This window comes from Leptonychotes weddellii, unplaced genomic scaffold, assembly GCF_054177405.1.
Source record: "Leptonychotes weddellii isolate Sample4059 unplaced genomic scaffold, ASM5417740v2 HiC_scaffold_16369, whole genome shotgun sequence".
Taxonomy (NCBI): domain Eukaryota; kingdom Metazoa; phylum Chordata; class Mammalia; order Carnivora; family Phocidae; genus Leptonychotes; species Leptonychotes weddellii.
In genome coordinates, this window is record NW_027746308.1 from 1 (window position 1) to 4522 (window position 4522).

Sequence of the window (4522 nt, forward strand, 5' to 3'; positions counted from 1 at the left end):
AAGATTTTATTTATTTATTTGACAGAGAAAGACACAGCGAGAGAGGGAACACAAACGGGGAGTGGGAGAGGGAGAAGCAGACTCCCTGCCAAGCAGGGAGCCCGATGCGGGACTCGATCCTGGGACTCCAGGATCATGACCTGAGCCGAAGGCAGTCGCTTAACCAACTGAGCCACCCAGGCGCCCACGCTGAATTACCTTTTTTCACGGAGCACCATTTTTATTGGAAAGAATGACTGACAAATCAACCATGATTATTCCGAATTGGATATTTAGTAGACATTTCCTCAAACATAAACAAAGGGAGCCTTGTCATATCCAGGAAAACAATGGACGGTATTTGTTGCCAATGATAAAATTTGAGCTTTCGAGCAAAAATTTGAATCTGGTCAACTAGCATCAGTCACTGTGAGTTTGACATACGTCCCAAAACTTAAAGACATTTCCAATGACACTGATGCTCACATTAATAAATATGATTTTATAGTTACTGTGTAACAAAATGTGTCACCATTCAGAATACTCAGTGAACCAATATTTTCCAAATGACCAATGCATGATGATATAAAATCATGCATGGGTACGAGATCCATTTAAAGTGAAAGATCGAGGGATCATAATGTAATAGAATATAAAAAGTTTGCTGATGTGGTTTCAGATTCCACACTGCAACTGATCTTTAAGAAACTACTCATGCCAGGGAAGCCTGGGTGGTTCAGTCGGTTGAGCCACTGACTCTTGATTTTGGTTCTGGTCATGATCGAGCCCTGCGTTGGGCTCCACCCTCAGCGGAGAGTTTGCTTGTGGATTCTCTCCCTCCTCGGCCCATCCTCCCACTCATGCACAGGCGGGTACACTCTCTAAATTAATAATAAATAAATATTAAAGAAAAAAGTTTAAAAAACTCCCATGCCGTTGTTTTGATGTAGTATCAAAGAAGAACATCCAAAATTATCTGAAAAAGGCTATTAAAATATTCCCCCCTTCCAACTATACATCTATGTACAGGGTAGGCTTTCTTTAAGTGCTTCCCAAAACATTTGAAACAGACTGAATGCAGAAGCAATTGTGGTATCCAACTGTCTTCTATTAAGTCAGACATTGGAGAGATTTGCAAAAATGTAAACAGTGCCACTTTTACTTTTTTGTTTTAGAAAATAAAGGTTTAAAAAAAAAAGAAAATATAGGCTTTTTAAATTAAAAAATTCATTTATTTTGACATGTAATAGGTTTATTATTATTTTAAATAAATTAATAAATACATTTTTTTTCATTTTTAATCTCTAACTTACAAATAGCACTGTATCAATATCAAACATAAACAAAAGCTCTTTGGGGCTCTTCAATAATTTTTAAGGGTGCTTAAGTGCTAAGTCCACTCTCGGCCTCCTTAAGAGCTCTTCTCCTGTCCCTCGGCTCAATCCCATGCCACTGGCCTGATGTCAACGCTCCGTCCTAGAACTTTGGAAAGAAAGAGCTAGGAAACTAAACATTAATAGTAATAATAATTAACAGCTATTAATCGAGTACTGGGTACTCTTCTAAACACTTTAAAAGTATTAACTCATTAATCTTTATATAAGCTCTAGAAAATAAAGCAAACGCTTGGAACATGCTGCTGTTTTTAGTCCCATTTTACAGATGAGCAGACAAAAGCACAAACAAATGTAAGTGGTTCAGCCAGTCACACAGCTCATGAGTAGAGAAGCCTGGATTTGCAGGTTTAAGGTAGGCAGTCTGACTCCAGAGCTATGCTCTGAGCCACAACTGAGTTAGAAAGAGTTTTTTATGCTTGAAGTGCAAGACTAAATTGTGAGAACCACTTTTGCAACAATTTCATACTCTGATAAACTGTCAAAGGAAAACAAAACCTGAGCACAGGATAATACAGCTATCGTGTTAATGTGTAAGGAATAAACACAGCTCCCAATATAGAAAATACTAAGCATCTACTAAATGTCCAACTCAATAAAGCTTATGACAAAAGGATGTCTTCAAGTTACTTACTCTGAAAAATAATCCATAAACTGCTGAGGATTTTCAGAAGCCAGCAAGAGTTGTCTCTGATGAGATTCGGACATACAGTGACATTTGAAGCCATTCTACAAAAATGTAAAGGTAGTAGTTACATTCTGATTTAGGTCATCACCATGGGCCCTAAACAGAAGTATTTAATCAACCCTAAAAAGCTACTCTTTGATACTAAATTGTAAAGGGAAAAAAAAAAATAGGAAAAAGGAAAAGAAAGGGAAAAAAAAGAAAAATCACTAGCTCTAAGCACACTATTATATTTATTTACAAGTTTTTTACGAGGTTGAGTTATGCAACACTGCTAACCAAAGAATAATTCCAGATTAAAGAGAGAAAAACAGTGCTTTGGAAAACAGACATTAGTAAGAATTGTGACAGGGCACAGTACCAGAAGAGTGACTTTGTTTTTTAAATCACTTTAACAAATTCTACTGAGCACCTACTTCATGTAGGGCTGTGCAAGTGCTTGGAGGGATGGAATGAAGTAAGATGGGCCAGTAGTGAATTTCCATGAAGGGGACTATTTTCACTCTACTTTAGTTCATTATCCAAAACACACTGCGGCATATTACAGAAACCTCATGTGAAATACACTAAATCTGCATCTTCTTCAGATGACTATAAAAAAATTACAAGCTTTGACTTGTATCTACTCAACTTAACATTTACACCTGGTTCTTCATAGAAAGAGAAATGAAAAATGTGTCTCTCCTCCTGTATTCCCCATCTCGGTGAACAGCACAATCCCACACCCACAGCCAGGACCCTAGAGACAGGCATCCTCGAGTCCTCCTCTACGTCTCCCTTCCACGTACCACTAAGTCCACTCTCGGCCTCCTTAAGAGCTCTTCTCCTGTCCCTCGGCTCAATCCCACGCCACTGGCCTGATGTCAATGCTCCATCTTGATAAGCTTCCTAAGCTCTGGTCGCCCACGGACTACCTACACTATTCCTGCCTCATCTGTGTATTACCTGTGAATTACTCTTACTTAATTGTATCTTAAAAGGAAACTTAGTATCAGTCTCATAAATGAAAAAACCAGTACTACTTTCCATAAATTGAAAATAAATCAATAAAATGAAAACAAAATGATGTTACTAAATTCTAGAAACCCATGAGTGGATGGGCAGAAGGGGATACTCTGGATCTGATCTTCTCCCTCAATTTTCCAACACTGAGAGAGGGGAGGACCTTAGAGGGGCTAACTTCTCCTCCTACAGGTCACCCTCCCAGGTAGGGAAGGCAATAAACAGATTTGAGGGCAAAGAGGACAGAACCACCACAAGTGTCTTACTCTGAAATTGGTAACCAAAGGAAAGAATTAAGCCTTTAACCTCCTTTTCTCATAGGAATTATAATTTAGGGTAACATTTAAGGATAACCAAATAGGCCTAGTTAATGAGAAAAAGGACATTTTTTAGAAAAGAATGGTAGCCAATAATAAATTTAGAGAAAAATAGAGAAAAACAACCACTTTGCAACTCTTAAGGCAATAATGGACTCAAGCAAGGATGCTAAAACACCTAAGTAAAAGACTGATGGGAAACTAGATATATTCTTTACTAGTTACTTGCTCTTGCAAGAGGAAAAATATTACTTTCTAACATTACTTTACAGGCTGTCATATTTACTCAAATATCCTAGCACTATCAGATATTTATGAGCTTCCTTATGTGATGTAATAGGAAATACATGGGATCACCTATCAAGTAGTCTTCCCCAAAATATTTAACCTGAACCTAATCAAGCCTTCAGATCTAAGTTCCAGTTTATAGAAACTATAAGTTAGAGAAGGAAGGTGAAAGACAACCACAAGAAAACCTAATTGTTTCATACCAGAAAGTGGCAATGCTCCAAGGCAGTTACTGGCCTAGTCTCTTCAAGCCAGTATCAGAAAAACAACTGAATAGCAAAGATACGAAAGTAACTCAAGAATCCAGTGATATATGAATGGATAAAGAAGATGGATAAAGACATACACAATGGAATATCACTCAGCTATAAAAAGGAATGAGTTCTTGCCATTTATAACACTATGGACCTAGAAGGTATTATGCTATGTAAAATAAGTCAGAGAAAGGCAAATTTCATGATTTCACCTATATGTGGAATCTAAAAAACAAATGAATAAACAAAAACAAAAGCATAATCAGACCTATAAATACAGAGAACAAACTGATGGTTGCCAAGAGGGGAGAGGAAAGGGGGGTGGGAGGATGGGCAAAACCGGTGACAGGAAGTGGGAGATACAGGTCTCCAGTGGTGGAATGAATATGTCATGGGAATAAAAGGTACAGCATGGGGTGGGGGGGGGGGGCACCTGGGTGGCTCAGTCAGTTAAGCGGCTGCCTTCGGCTCAGGTCATGATCCTGGGGTCCTGGGATCGAGCCCCATGTCCGGCTCCCTGCTCAGCAGAGAGCCTGCTTCTCCGTCTCCCTCTGCCTGCCACTCTGCCTACTTGCTCTCTCTCTCTATCTCTCTGTCAAATAA

The 4522-nt window shown here is 38.7% G+C and overlaps 1 long non-coding RNA gene across 1 annotated transcript; it reads right to left on the reverse strand.

Moving 5' to 3' along the window:
• Positions 1 to 197: 197 nt before the first annotated feature.
• On the reverse strand, positions 198 to 4190 carry LOC145718487 (uncharacterized). The gene is made up of 2 exons (XR_014141849.1): positions 2008 to 4190; positions 198 to 1461 (listed from the first exon to the last, which is right to left on the reverse strand). It is a non-coding gene; the product is annotated as an uncharacterized LOC145718487 (long non-coding RNA).
• Between the last annotated feature and the right edge of the window lie 332 nt (positions 4191 to 4522).